This window comes from Zea mays, chromosome 3, assembly GCF_902167145.1.
Source record: "Zea mays cultivar B73 chromosome 3, Zm-B73-REFERENCE-NAM-5.0, whole genome shotgun sequence".
Lineage (NCBI taxonomy): Eukaryota > Viridiplantae > Streptophyta > Magnoliopsida > Poales > Poaceae > Zea > Zea mays.
The window spans coordinates 224416335-224432225 of record NC_050098.1 but is presented as its reverse complement, the minus strand read 5'-3'; positions in this window follow the sequence as shown (position 1 = coordinate 224432225).

The following is a 15891-nucleotide window of genomic DNA, read 5'->3' as shown; positions in this document are numbered from 1 at the left end:
AGTCCGTCAGCTATCCGAGCTAGAACGCCTCCGACTTCGCTCGGCGTGTTCATAGCTCGAGCGAAGTCGGGGTTCAAGTTGCGCCCGAAGAGCGGATTCTCGCGTCATTGCCTTGCATCTTGCTCGGCTTGCTCCTGAGTCCGACGGCGATCCCGTCGTCGAGAGTTCCTTCGTTCCCTGAAGACGCGTTCTTCCGGAGTTTCTCCTATCTCTGAGACCTCGTCTCGCGAGACAGGCTGCTCCGGATCCCTTTCTCCAGCTGCGTGATGTCGTCGAACGTTCCTGCGTCGGTTCCTTCGTCGGCGGGATTCTCGCTGAGGTGGTTCTTCTCCAGGCGCGGTCGGTTCATCGTCGGAGATGGCGGGCGACTCTGCTCTCCCGATGAAGAGGACGTCGGGGTAGAACGGTATTGCTGCTGCGGTGACTTTCTTTCCGTTCTCCTTTGAGGTCGGAGGAACGGGAAGAACGACTTGCCTCTCCCTGGTCTCCTTCTTTCTCACGACCCGTGTCCATTCTTTCGTCGGGGAAGTAGACAGCGGAGTCTTCCGGGTCTGCGAGCTTCTAGCTCCAGCCTCCCCGGAGACGATCTTTTTCCGAAGAGCCGGAGGTAGCGTCTTTCCAGTATTTTCGGAGTTTGTTGGAGGAGACTTCTGTTCCGGCAGACCTGCGAGGCGGTGTAGGATTCCTTCTTCATCTGCTACGGACGAGATTGTCCCGAAGCAGAATACAGATCCGGGACGCACGGCGATTTTGCTGTGGAAGGTGACGGCCATTGAGCTAGCTTGGATCGTCGACACACCCCCTACCTGGCGCGCCAGCTGTCGGTGTTTTGGGTCCGACCGCACACCCGGGGTTGCCCCTCAAGGTGTTTTTAGGAGTAGGACGGTGTCGACGACTGTAGCAAAATGGTTCGTGCCGTTCGCACGAGGGACAGTAGACAAGATTTGCAGGTTCGGGCCGCTTAGAAGTGCGTAACACCCTACGTCCTGGTGTGTATATGAGCGTGGTTACAAGAGGGTCCTCTGGATAGAGGGCGCAGAGAGTTTATGTGGGTGGCTAAGTAGAACAGGGCCGATCGTTCTGAAGGGGTGCCCCCTAGGCCTTATATACTCGACCGTGGGGCAGTACATGTGGATATGATAACAACAAGTAGCTAAAAGATAGTAAACCTCTTGAGTTTATCCCTACGTAACCCTCGCCGACTTATCCTCGCATGGCTCTGTTGCATGGGGGCTTCAGCGCGGGAAAGTCGGGTCTCTGTTGAGATTCATTCGTTCGACGTTTGTGGGCCGTCTGGGTTTGCACTAATCAGTCTCACGTCTTCTTTTCTTTGTTGGCTGTCCTTCCCTAGGCCCACGAAAGAATGACCTTACGAATTATTGGGCCCCTGGGCCTTTCGTGAGGCCTTTTACTTCTTTGGTGGACCCAGGGGATATCTATCCCCCACAGGATTCCTATACTACCTCATCTTAAATCTGTAGCTAGATTTCTCATGCTAGTAGAACTTTATAAAGACATTGTACCATCCCTATGCAATCACACCTTAGAAGTATGGTATTGTGCCTCATCAGCACAACGTAGTTGTGTGCAAAGTTCTTTGAACTTTTATGTGACTTGTGGTTAAAGATGTGCAACCTCTTCAGAGTATAAAACCGATATATCAGTCATGATCATGGTCAAGAGCGCTCGAACTCTCACATGATTAAATTATGGAATAAAAACTGTCGGAAAGTAAACTCCACCTGAGTAAAGGATTGCACCCGCCTAATCCTAAGAACTGGAGGGCAGCCTAGGGTTTGCATGTGAATATGCAAAAATGCAAGAACAAAGTTGTCGGTGTTTCGAGACCAGGGGGTCCTTGGGCCGACGAGTGAAAATGTCGCCGCGTGCCCCAGCCCAGATGGGTCGGCGCGAGACGGAGCGCGAAGGGGGGAAGAACAGGCGGCCGGAGCGAGAGAGAGAGGTGGAAATCCCGCGGCCTTCGTGTTTGTCCCGCGCCCAGGTCGGGTGCGCTTGCAGTAGGGGGTTACAAGCGTCCACGCGGGAGGGGGAGCGAGCGGCCTCACGCGAGCGCCCGTCCCGTCCTCTTCCCCGCGCGGCCAACCCTCTGTAAGAGGGCCCTGGTCCTTCCTTTTATAGGCGCAAGGAGAGGATCCAGGTGTACAATGGGGGTGTAGCAGAGTGCTAACGTGTCTAGCGGAGGAGAGCTAGCGCCCTAAGTACATGCCATCGTGGCAGCCGGAGAGGTTTTGACACCCAGTTCGTGTGGTGTCGTGGCCGTCGGAGGAGCGCTGGAGCCTGGCGGAAGGACAGCTATCGAGGCTGTTGAGTCCTTGCTGACGTCCTCTTGCTTCCGTAAGGGGGCTGAGAGCCGCCGTCGTCAGAGAGCGTGCGGGGTGCCATCATTACTTGTCTGGCGGAGCGAGCCAGATGGGACGCCGGTCTTGTTCCCCGTGGCCTGAGTCAGCTTGGGGTAGGGTAATGATGGCGCCTCCTGTTGACGTGGTCGGTCCGCGCCCTAGGTTGGGCGATGTGAAGGCTCCTCCGAGGTCGAGGTCGAGTCTGTCTTCTGTGGCCGAGGTCGAGTCCGAGCCCCTGGGTCGGGCGAGGCGGAGACCGTCGGCTGAGGCCAGGGCTGAGTCCGAGCCCTGGGGTCGGGCGAAGCGGAGTTCGTCGTCTTCCGGGGTTGAGCCCGAGTCCGAGCCCTGGGGTCGGGCGGATCGGGGTTCGCCGTCTTCCGGGGCTGAGCCCGAGTCTGAGCCCTGGGTCGGGCGGAGCGGAGTTCGCCGTCTTCCGGGGCTGAGCCCGAGTCCGAGCCCTGGGTCGGGCGGAGCGGAGTTCGCCGTCTTCCGGGGCTGAGCCCGAGTCCGAGCCCTGGGTCGGGCGGAGCGGAGTTTCCTATGGTGCCTGAGGCCGGGCCTGACTGCCTGTCAGCCTCACTCTGTCGAGTGGCACAGCAGTCGGAGCAGCACAGGCGGCGCTGTCCTTCTGTCAGGCCGGTCAGTGGAGCGACGAAGTGACTGCGGTCACTTCGGCTCTGTCGACTGGAGGACGTGCGTCAGGATAAAGGTGTCAGGTCGCCTTTGCATTAAATGCCCCTGCGATTTGGTCGGTTGGCGTGGCGATTTGGCCAGGGTTGCTTCTTGGTGAAGACTGGGCCTCGGGCGAGCCAGAAGTTTGTTCGTCGCTGGAGGGGGGCCTCGGGCGAGACGGAGATCCAGGGTCGGCTGCCCTTGCCTGAGGCTGGGCTCGGGCGAGGCGTGATCGAGTCCCTCGAATGGACCGATCCCTGACTTAGTCGCACCCATCAGGCCTTTGCAGCTTTGTGCTGATGGGGGTTTCCAGTTGAGAATTAGGAGTCTTGAGGGTACCCCTAATTATGGTCCCCGACAGTAGCCCCCGAGCCTCGAAGGGAGTGTTAACACTCGCTTGGAGGCTTTTGTCGCATTTTTTGCAAGGGGACCAGCCTTTCTCGGTTGCGTTTTGTTCTGGTGGGTGCGCGCGAGCGCACCCGCCGGGTGTAGCCCCCGAGGCCTCGGAGGAGTGGTTTGACTCCTTCGAGGTCTTAATGCCTCGCGCAATGCTTCGGCTGGTCTGGTCGTTCCCTCATGCGAGCTGGCCGTAGCCCGGGTGCACGGTCGGGTCCCAAGTTCTCGGGCTGGTAGGTTGACGCTGTCAACGGTTCGGCCGGAGCCGGGTTTGCGAGAGCAGCCCCCGAGCCTCTGCACAGGGCGAAAGGACGGTCAGGGACAGACTCGACTTTTTTTACATACGCCCCTGCGTCGCCTTTCCGCAAGGAGGGGGGAAGCGCCATGTTGCCCTCGGAGGGCGCCGAACATGGTGTCTCCGGTGAGTTGCTGGCGGGTAATCCGAGCGGACGTCCGTGCCCCACTTGTTAGGGGTCGGCTAGAGGCCCAGAGGCGCGCCCAAAAGTACCTGCGGGTGATCTGCCGGACCCGGTCCCCTGTCGACGGGGTCCGAGGGCTCGATGCCTCCCTCTGATGGGATTCCGTTACAAGATCATTCCCGCTGGTCTCGGAAATGTCCTAGGGTACCTCGGGAGCGTAGCACGAGCCTCGGTTATGTATCGAACGTACCCAGAGTCATCCCTCGCTTTGTGTCTGAGGCGGCTGTGAACCCTTCGAGGGCCAGCCTTCGAACCCCTGATCAGTAGTGGGCGCGGAGCCCGAGTGGCCTGAGGCAGCCGTTGAACCCTTCCGAGGGGCCAGCCTTCGAACCTCTGACCAGTAGTGGGTGTGGAGCCCACGCTCTCTGAGGCGGCTGTTGAACCCCTCCGAGGGGCCAGCCTTTGAACCTCTGATCAGTAGGGAGGCTCGGGGCCTGTTTCCTTCACGGGGAAGGATCCTTTTCGGGGTATCCCCCTTTCCCGGTCCCTGTTGTAAGAGAGAGAAAGAGGAAAAGGAAAAGGATACGAAATCGAATGACGCGGCGTACCTTTTTGGACGCAGTCGTTATGGCGAAGGCGAAGCGTCGCTTGCTTCTCCTGTCAGAGGTGTCGCCTGTCCCGCCGCGGAGTTAATGCAATGGTGCGGGCGGTTCGCGGGGTGGCCGTTGCGCGTGCGCGAGCCGTTCGAGGAACGGAACACGGGCGTGCCGTCTTCACGCCGTGAGAGAGGGTTCTCTCACTGCCCCAGGTGGGACGTAAGCTTGGCTGACGACGTGACCGCTGCTCCTGCCCGCCTGCCACCGCCATTACTGCCGGCCCATTTTTGGTCGTATTGACCGTCGCGCCTGGTTGGCACTGCTGGGTCATACGCAGGGTTGCCTCGAGTCACGGTATTGGTTCTGCAGTCGAGGAGACGCGGCAGTGGTGCGAGTGGCGGTGCAGTTGCTTGCACGTAGCGACCGACGCGTCGGTTGCATGACGCGTGGGCGTGGGCCCCCATGCTGGGCGCGTTGGAAGTCGGAGGGGCGCGCCCACTTGGCGCGGTTGCATGCCGCCTGCATGGCTGCCCACCCTTTCATCCGCTAGTCTGGGCGAAAGTGGAGGGGCGCTTGTAACCGCTGGGCGGTTGCATGCACCGCACGCGGCGGTTTGGCTTCTTCTGCTCTGGGCCAGCTTGCATGACGCGTGGGACCTAGCCCCCGCGCCGTAGGGGGAGGGCCTTGGAGCGTGTTGGAGAAGACTCAACCCACGACGGCTGGGGACGCAAGTAGGGAGAGTCGCCTTTAAAAGGAGGGTGACCCCCTTTGAAGGCGACCATGTCTTCACGCTCCCTTATGCATCATGTCTTTCCACCTTCCGGGCCCCGGATGGGGGACACCCGCAATCCTTCCGCCTCGTCGTTGGAGGAACGCAACTCCGTGGGAGTTGGCACCTTTCAGCCATCGTTCGGCTTCAAGGATTTTCATCACGCAGCCCGGCTGCACCCCTCCGCCGGCGGTCACCCAAGACGGTGACCACCAGCCCCTGGATGGGGAGAAGCAAGTCGGGCTGCGGCCCCCGCCTCTCCCCTAGCTTCAAGGATGCTTACCATCTTTGCTGGGGCGGAGAGCGAGGCAAGCCGGGGCTATACCTCCCGCACGGGTCGGCTGGCCACCTCCTCTTCTAGCTTCTGGTGGTGGAAACCATCCCCCAGCTCTGCGGAGGAGGCGTCCTCCAGCCATGTCAGGGAAGGAGAACTATTGCTGCCCAGCCAGGATGCAACATTCCGCCCTCTTCCTCGTTTTCGTGGCGAGGACGGGAGCGAGGACCTGCCGGTGCGCTTTGGAGCGGCCCACTCTTTGGCTTTGATGTCTGGTTCGCGTCCCTTGAGCGGGGACGCGAACGAAAGCCTTCCGGTTGCCGCGTCCGTCCTGAGACCATAGCTGCTGCTGCAGAGGTCGCTGGCAAGTCGCCCGGAACTTGTCGCCCGCACGCTCCCCGGTGTGGAGGTCGTTCATACCCGCGGGGACGGAACCGGAGTTCCGTTTGTAATGGCACCTTGGATGTCGGTGTTCTGTTCATTGTGGCTGTTGGGCCTGAACGTGTATGTATTTTTGGCGCGGAGCCATGTTTTTCCTTCATTTTCGAGCACTAAAACTCGTCCGTTGGTTGTCTGAACCACTTCACCAAGCGTGAGTCGCCCCGTACAAAGGTGACGAGTGAGGTATCTGTATCCCGGAGGCGTAGGAGTCCCTCGGCTCCGTCGACCTTACTGTCCGAGGCTTCTCTTGCTTAGTTAAAGGAACCCCTCGGCCGCTCTTCGATGAGCCGAAGCCAGGGGTAGCGGTGTCAGCACAGACAGAGGCAGAGTTGGCTCGAAAAGAAGACTTGGTCGGTCGGAGCCTGGCCGGGTCGTCCGTTAGCGAGACCAACGCCGGAGTTGATCTGCCGAGGCCTCGGGCCGGGCTGATGTCTTCGGGGGACAGCTGGCCGAGGCCTCGGGGCGACCAGCCGAGCCGCCTGCTCGAGCCGGATTCTTGGAGAAGACCCTGGCGGCGATGGCCCGGGCATGATGATGATGTCGTCCTTCAGAGTGGAGATCCTCGGACCGCGTCGCCGTCCGAGGCTAGGCTGGACCTCGCCGAAGGTGTAGTTGACGCCGAGGGTGCTGCTGCTCCCTTCAACCGTCAAGATCCGAGCCTGCAGGATCGGATTATCTTGTAGCGTGTGTTTTCTGCGGCCGTCGAGGCCCAAACACACCCTCGCCGTGTTGTAAAGTTGCGCTTCTTTTCCTCTTGTTTCGAGTATTTGGACTTTTTCGTTGGTAACAGAATTGTCTTGTGCGAGCGAGAGTTGCTTTTCACGGAAGGTGATGAGTGAGGTATCCGTATCCCGAAGGCGTAGGAATCCCTCGGCTCGGTCGACCTTGCCGCTTACGCGCACCCTTGCCCGTCCATAGGGTTCTGCCACCGACGCAGTCGAGAAGGCCCGAAGAATCGCTTCGGCAGAGGAGCTTTCGAGCGTGAAGACTTGTTCGGTCCGCGGAATCACTTATCCGAACGCGAGTTACTTATCGCAGAAGGTGATGAGTGAGGTATCTGTATCCTGGAGGCGTAGGAGTCCCTCGGCTCGGTCAGCCTTGTCTGCTTACGTGTACTCCGTCGTTTTCAGGATCCACTTTCGAAGTAGTCGAAAAGTGAAAGTCGCCTAGAGGGGGGGTGAATAGGGCGAAACTGAAATTCTCAAAAATAATCACAACTACAAGCCGGGTTAGCGTTAGAAATATAATCAAGTCCGCAAGAGAGGGCACAAAACAAATCGCAAGCGAATAGTAAAGTGAGACACGCGGATTTGTTTTACCGAGGTTCGGTTCTCTCAAACCTACTCCCCGTTGAGGAGGCCACAAAGGCCGGGTCTCTTTCAACCCTTCCCTCTCTCAAACGGTCCCTCGGATCGAGTGAGCTTCTCTTCTCAAATCAAAGCCGGGAATAAAACTTCCCCGCAAGGGCCACCACACAATTGGTGCCTCTTGCCTTGATTACAATTGAGTGTTGATCACAAGAGCAAGTGAGAAAGAAAAGAAGCAATCCAAGCGCAAGAGCTCAAAAGAACACGGCAAATCTCTCTCGCTTAATCACTAAAGCCTTTTGTGGAATTGGAGAGGATTTGATCTCTTTGGTGTGTCTAGAATTGAATGCCTAGCTCTTGTAAGTGGTTGAGAAGTGGAAAACTTGGATGCAATGAATGTGGGGGTGGTTGGGGTATTTATAGCCCCAACCACCAAACTTGACCGTTGGTGGAGGTTGTCTGTTCGATGGCGCACCGGACAGTCCGGTGCACACCGGACATGTCCGGTGCCCCCGTCACGTCATCACTGCCGTTGGATTCTGACCGTTGGAGCTCCTGACTTGTGGGCCCGCCTGGGTGTCCGGTGCACACCGGACATCTCCTGTTCATTGTCCGGTGCGCCAGTATGGGCGCGCCTGCCTTTTGCGCGCGCTGCGCGCGCATTAAATGCATCGCAGGTAGCCGTTGGCGCCGAATAGCCGTTGCTCCGGAGTTGCACCGGACAGTCCGGTGCACACCGGACATGTCCGGTGAATTATAGTGGACTAGACGTTGGAGATTTCCGAAGCAGGCGAGTTCCTGAGGCCGCTCCTCCTTGGCGCACCGGACACTGTCCGGTGTACACTGGACAGTCCGGTGAATTATAGCGCGAGTGCCTCTGGAAATTCCCGAAGGTGGCGAGTTTGCGTTGAAGTCCTCTGGTGCACCGGACACTGTCCGGTGTACACCGGACTGTCCGGTGCCTCCAGACCAGAGGTGCCTTCGGTTGCCTCTTTGCTCCTTTGTTGAATCCAAAACTTGATCTTTTTATTGGCTAAGTGTGAACCTTTTACACCTGTATAATCTATACACTTGAGCAAACTAGTTAGTCCAATTATTTGTGTTGGGCAATTCAACCACCAAAATTAATTAGGGACTAGTTGTAAGCCTAATTCCCTTTCAATCTCCCCCTTTTTGTTGATTGATGCCAACACAAACCAAAGCAAATATAGAAGTGCATAACTGAACTAGTTTGCATAATGTAAGTGTAAAGGTTGCTTGGAATTGAGCCAATCTAAATACTTACAAGATATGCATGGATCGTTTCTTTCTTATTTAACATTTTGGACCACGCTTGCACCACATGTTTTGTTTTTGCAAACTCTTTTGTAAATCCTTTTCAAAGTTCTTTTGCAAATAGTCAAAGGCAAATGAATAAGATTTTGAGAAGCATTTTCAAGATTTGAAATTTTCTCCCCCTGTTTCAAATGCTTTTCCTTTGACTAAACAAAACTCCCCCTAAATGAGATCCTCCTCTTAGTGTTCAAGAGGGTTTTGATATATCCTTTTTGAAATACTACTTTATCCCCCTTTTGAACACAATAGGATACTAATTGATAATATTCTTGGAAACACGAAGTTTTTGAAATTGGTGGTGGTGCGGTCCTTTTGCTTTGGGCTCAATACTTTCTCCCCCTTTGGCATGAATCGCCAAAAACGGAATCATTAGAGCCCTTGAAGTGCTATCATCCCCTTTGATTATAAATAAATGAGTTAAGATTATACCAAAGACGACGTCCTTTTGCTCTCTCCCTCAAAGATGGAGAGTCTTTTGGAGCGACGGCGAAGGATGAGTTACGGAGTGGAAGCCTTTGTCTTCGCCGAAGACTCCAATTCCCTTTCAATACACCTATGACTTGGTTTGAAATAGACTTGAAAAACATATTAGTCATAGCATATGAAAGAGACATGATCAAAGGTATATAGAAGAGCAATGTGTGCAATTTAACAAAAGAAGTTCCTAGAATCAAGAATATTGAGCTCATGCCTAAGTTTGTTAAAAGATTGTTCATCAAGAGGCTTGGTAAAGATATCGGCTAATTGATCTTTAGTATTAATGTATGAAATCTCGATATCTCCCTTTTGTTGGTGATCCCTAAGAAAATGATACCGAATGGCTATGTGTTTAGTGCGACTATGCTCGACGGGATTATCCGCCATCTTGATTGCACTCTCATTATCACATAGCAAAGGGACTTTGGTTAATTTGTAACCGTAGTCCCGCAGGGTTTGCCTCATCCAAAGCAATTGCGCGCAACAATGGCCTGCGGCAATATACTCGGCTTCGGCGGTGGAAAGAGCGACCGAATTTTGCTTCTTTGAAGCCCAAGACACCAAGGATCTTCCCAAGAACTGGCAAGTCCCTGATGTGCTCTTCCTATTGATTTTGCACCCCGCCCAATCGGCATCCGAATAACCAATCAAATCAAATGTGGATCCCCTAGGATACCAAAGCCCAAACTTAGGAGTATAAGCCAAATATCTCAAGATTCGTTTTACGGCCGTAAGGTGAGCTTCCTTAGGGTCGGCTTGGAATCTTGCACACATGCATACGAAAAGCATAATGTCCGGTCGAGATGCACATAAATATAGCAAAGAACCTATCATCGACCGGTATACCTTTTGATCCACGGACTTACCTCCCGTGTCGAGGTCGAGATGCCCATTGGTTCCCATGGGTGTCTTGATGGGCTTGGCATCCTTCATCCCAAACTTGTTTAGAATGTCTTGAGTGTACTTCGTTTGGCTAATGAAGGTGCCCTCTTGGAGTTGCTTCACTTGGAATCCTAAGAAATACTTCAACTCCCCCATCATAGACATCTCGAATTTCTGTGTCATAATCCTACTAAACTCTTCACATGTAGACTCGTTAGTAGACCCAAATATAATATCATCAACATAAATTTGGCATACAAACAAGTCATTTTCAAGAGTTTTAGTAAAGAGTGTAGGATCGGCCTTTCCGACTTTGAAACCATTAGCAATAAGAAAATCTCTAAGGCATTCATACCATGCTCTTGGGGCTTGCTTGAGCCCATAAAGCGCCTTAGAGAGCTTATAGACATGGTTAGGATACTCACTGTCTTCAAAGCCGGGAGGTTGCTCAACATAGACCTCTTCCTTGATTGGTCCATTGAGGAAGGCACTTTTCACGTCCATTTGATAAAGCTTAAAGCCATGGTAAGTAGCATAGGCTAATAATATGCGAATTGACTCAAGCCTAGCTACGGGTGCATAGGTTTCACCGAAATCCAAACCTTCGACTTGGGAGTATCCCTTGGCCACAAGTCGAGCTTTGTTCCTTGTCACCACACCATGCTCATCTTGCTTGTTGCGGAAGACCCATTTGGTTCCTACAACATTTTGATTAGGACGTGGAACCAAATGCCATACCTCATTCCTAGTGAAGTTGTTGAGCTCCTCTTGCATTGCCACCACCCAATCCGAATCTTGTAGTGCTTCCTCTACCCTGTGTGGCTCAATAGAGGAAACAAAAGAGTAATGTTCACAAAAATGTGCAATACGAGATCTAGTAGTTACCCCCTTATGAATGTCGTCGAGGATGGTGTCGACGGGGTGATCTCGTTGGATTGCTTGGTGGACTCTTGGGTGTGGTGGCCTTTGCTCTTCATCCTCCTTGTCTTGATCATTTGCATCTCCCCCTTGATCATTGTCGTCAACTTGAGGTGGCTCATTTGCTTGATCTTCTACTTCATCAACTTGAGCCTCATTCTCATTTTGAGTTGGTGGAGATGCTTGAGTGGAGGAGGATGGTTGATCTTGTGCTTGTGGAGGCTCTTCGGATTCCTTAGGACACACATCCCCAATGGACATGTTCCTTAACCCTATGCATGGAGCCTGTTCTTCACCTATCTCATCAAGATCAACTTGCTCTATTTGAGAGCCGTTAGTCTCATCAAACACAACGTCACAAGAAACTTCAACTAGTCCTGAGGACTTGTTAAAGACTCTATATGCCCTTGTGTTTGAGTCATATCCTAGTAAAAAGCCTTCTACTGTTTTAGGAGCAAATTTAGATTTTCTACCTCTCTTAACAAGAATAAAGCATTTGCTACCAAAAACTCTAAAATATGAAATATTGGGCTTTTTATCGGTTAGGAGTTCATATGATGTCTTCTTGAGGATTCAGTGTAGATACAACCGGTTGATGGCGTAGCAAGCGGTGTTGACCGCCTCGGCCCAAAACCGATCTGAAGTCTTGTACTCATCAAGCATGGTTCTTGCCATGTCCAATAGAGTTCGATTCTTCCTCTCCACTACTCCATTTTGTTGTGGGGTGTATGGAGAAGAGAACTCATGCTTGATGCCCTCCTCCTCAAGGAAGCCTTCAATTTGAGAGTTCTTGAACTCCGTCCCATTGTCGCTTCTAATTTTCTTGATCCTTAAGCCGAACTCATTTTGAGCCCGTCTCAAGAATCCTTTTAAGGTCTCTTGGGTTTGAGATTTTTCCTGCAAAAAGAATACCCAAGTGAAGCGAGAATAATCATCCACAATAACTAGACAGTACTTACTCCCGCCGATGCTTATGTAAGCAATCGGGCCGAATAAATCCATGTGAAGGAGCTCCAGTGGCCTGTCACTAGTCATGATGTTCTTGTGCGGATGATGAGTGCCAACTTGCTTCCCGGCTTGGCAGGCGCTACAAATCCTGTCTTTCTCAAAATGAACATTGGTTAGTCCTAAAATGTGTTCCCCCTTTAGAAGCTTATGAAGATTCTTCATTCCAACATGGGCTAGTCGGCGGTGCCAGAGCCAACCCAAGTTAGTCTTAGCAACCAAGCAAGTGTCGAGTTCAGCTCTATCAAAATCTACCAAATATAGCTGACCCTCTAACACTCCCTTAAATGCTATTGAATCATCACTTCTTCTAAAGACAGTAACACCTACATCAGTGAATAGACAGTTGTAGCCCATTTGACATAATTGAGAAACGGAAAGCAAATTGTAATCTAATGAATCAACAAGAAAAACATTGGAAATGGAATGGTCAGGTGAAATAGCAATTTTACCCAAACCTTTGACCAAACCTTGATTTCCATCCCCGAATGTGATCGCTCTTTGGGGATCTTGGTTTTTCTCATATGAGGAGAACAACTTCTTCTCCCCTGTCATGTGGTTTGTGCACCCGCTGTCGAGTATCCAACTTGAGCCCCCGGATGCATAAACCTACAAAACAGTTTTAGTTCTTGACTTTAGGTACCCAAACGGTTTTGGGTCCTTTGGCATTAGACACAAGAACTTTGGGTACCCAAACACAAGTCTTGGAGCCCTTGTGTTTGCCCCCAACAAACTTGGCAACTACCTTGCCGGATTTGTTAGTAAGCACATATGATGCATCAAAAGTTTTGAATGAAATAGCATGATCATTTGATGCATTAGGAGTTTTCTTTCCAGGCAACTTGGCACGGGTTGGTTGCCTAGAGCTAGATGTCTCACCCTTATACATAAAAGCATGATTAGGGCCAGAGTGAGACTTCCTAGAGTGAATTCTCCTAATTTTGCTCTCGGGATAACCGGCAGGGTACAAAATGTAACCCTCGTTATCCTGAGGCATGGGAGCCTTGCCCTTAACAAAGTTAGACAAATTTTTAGGAGGGGCATTAAGTTTGACATTGTCTCCCCTTTGGAAGCCAATGCCATCCTTGATGCCCGGGCGTCTCCCATTATAGAGCATGCTTCTAGCAAATTTAAACTTTTCATTTTCCAAGTTATGCTCGGCAATTTTAGCATCTAGTTTTGCTATATGATCATTTTGTTGTTTAATTACAGACATGTGATCATGAATAGCATTAACATCAATATCTCTACATCTAGTGCAAATAGAAGTGTGCTCAACAATAGATGTAGAGGGTTTGCAAGATTTCAATTCTACAACCTTAGCATGTAACAAATCATTTTTAGTTCTAAGGTCGGAAATAGTAGCTTTGCAAACATCAAAATCCTTAGCCTTAGCAAGCAATTTCTCATTCTCAATCTTAAGGCTAGTAACATAAATGTTTAATTCTTCAATCCTAGCAAGCAAATCATCATCATTATTTCTAGGATTGGGAATTGAAACATCACAAACATGAGAATCAACCTTAGCAATTAAACTAGCATTTTCATTTCTAAGGTTGGCAATAGTGTCATGGCAAGTGCTTAGCTCACTAGATAGTTTTTGACATTTTTCTACTTCTAGAGCATAAGCATTTTTAACCTTAACATGTTTCTTGTTTTCTTTAATTAGAAAATCCTCTTGGGAATCCAAAAGGTCATCCTTTTCATGAATAGCACTAATCAATTCATTTAATTTTTCCTTTTGTTCCATGTTAAGATTGGCAAAAAGGGTAAGCAAGTTATCCTCCTCATCACTAGCATTATCATCACTAGAGGATTCATATTTTGTGGAGGATTTAGATTTAACCTTCTTCTTTTTGTCGTCCTTTGCCATGAGGCACTTGTGGCCGATGTTGGGGAAGAGAAGCCCCTTGGTGACGGCGATGTTGGCGGCGTCCTCGTCGGAGGAGGACTCGGTGGAGCTCTCGTCGGAGTCCCACTCGCGGCACACGTGGGCATCGCCGCCCCTCTTCTTGTAGTACCTCTTCTTTTCTCTTCTCTTGCCCTTCTTGTCGTTGTCCCTGTCACTGTCACTTGATAATGGACATTTAGCGATAAAGTGACCAGGCTTACCACACTTGTAGCAAACCTTCTTGGAACGGGATTTGTAGTCTTTCCCCTTCCGTTGCTTGAGGATTTGGCGAAAGCTTTTGATGATTAAAGCCATCTCCTCATTGTCAAGCTTGGAGGCGTCAATTGGTTGTCTACTTGGTGTAGACTCCTCCTTCTTCTCCTCCGTCGCCTTGAAGGCCACCGGTTGCGCCTCGGACGTGGAGGGTTCGTCAAGCTCGTTGATCTTCTTTGATCCTTTAATCATACATTCAAAGCTCACAAAATTCCCGATAACTTCCTCGGGGGTCATTAGTGGGTATCTAGGATTACCACGAATTAATTGAACTTGAGTGGGGTTAAGGAATATGAGAGCTCTTAGAATAACCTTAACCACCTCGTGGTCGTCCCACTTCTTGCTCCCGAGGTTGCGCACTTGGTTCACCAAGGTTTTGAGCCGGTTGTACATGTCTTGTGGCTCTTCCCCTTGGCGAAGACGGAAGCGACCGAGCTCCCCCTCGATCGTTTCCCGCTTGGTGATCTTTGTTAGTTCATCACCCTCGTGCGCGGTCTTGAGGAGGTCCCAAATCTCCTTCGCATTCTTCAACCCTTGCACCTTGTTGTATTCCTCCTTACTTAGAGAAGCAAGGAGTATGGTTGTAGCTTGAGAGTTGAAGTGCTCGATTTGGGCCACCTCGTCCTCATCATAATCCTTATCCCCTACGGATGGTAACTGTGCTCCAAACTCAACAACATTCCATATACTTTTGTGGAGTGAGGTTAGATGAAATTTCATTAAATCACTCCACCTAGCATAATCTTCGCCATCAAAGGTTGGCGGTTTGCCTAATGGAACGGAAAGTAATGGAGTATGTCTAGATGTACGAGGATAGTGTAAGGGGATCTTACTAAACTTCTTACGCTCTTGGCGTTTAGAAGTTACGGAGGGCGCATCGGAGCCGGAGGTCGATGTTGATGAAGTGTCGGTCTCGTAGTAGACCACTTTCCTCATCCTCTTGTGCTTGTCCCCACTCCGATGCGGCTTGTGGGAAGAAGATTTTTCCTTCTTCTCTTTGTGGTGAGAAGAAGATTTCTTCTCCTTCCCTTTGTTGGAGGAGCTCTTCTTCTTTTCCTTCCTCTTGGTGCGGGACTCTTCCGATGAAGTGCTCCCGTGGCTTGTAGTGGGCTTTTCGCCGGTCTCCATCTCCTTCTTGGCGTGATCTCCCGACATCACTTCGAGCGGTTAGGCTCTAATGAAGCACCGGGCTCCGATACCAATTGAAAGTCGCCTAGAGGGGGGGTGAATAGGGCGAAACTGAAATTCTCAAAAATAATCACAACTACAAGCCGGGTTAGCGTTAGAAATATAATCAAGTCCGCAAGAGAGGGCACAAAACAAATCGCAAGCGAATAGTAAAGTGAGACACGCGGATTTGTTTTACCGAGGTTCGGTTCTCTCAAACCTACTCCCCGTTGAGGAGGCCACAAAGGCCGGGTCTCTTTCAACCCTTCCCTCTCTCAAACGGTCCCTCGGACCGAGTGAGCTTCTCTTCTCAAATCAAAGCCGGGAATAAAACTTCCCCGCAAGGGCCACCACACAATTGGTGCCTCTTGCCTTGATTACAATTGAGTGTTGATCACAAGAGCAAGTGAGAAAGAAAAGAAGCAATCCAAGCGCAAGAGCTCAAAAGAACACGACAAATCTCTCTCGCTTAATCACTAAAGCCTTTTGTGGAATTGGAGAGGATTTGATCTCTTTGGTGTGTCTAGAATTGAATGCCTAGCTCTTGTAAGTGGTTGAGAAGTGGAAAACTTGGATGCAATGAATGTGGGGGTGGTTGGGGTATTTATAGCCCCAACCACCAAACTTGACCGTTGGTGGAGGCTGTCTGTTCGATGGCGCACCGGACAGTCTGGTGCACACCGGACATGTCCGGTGCCCCCGCCACGTC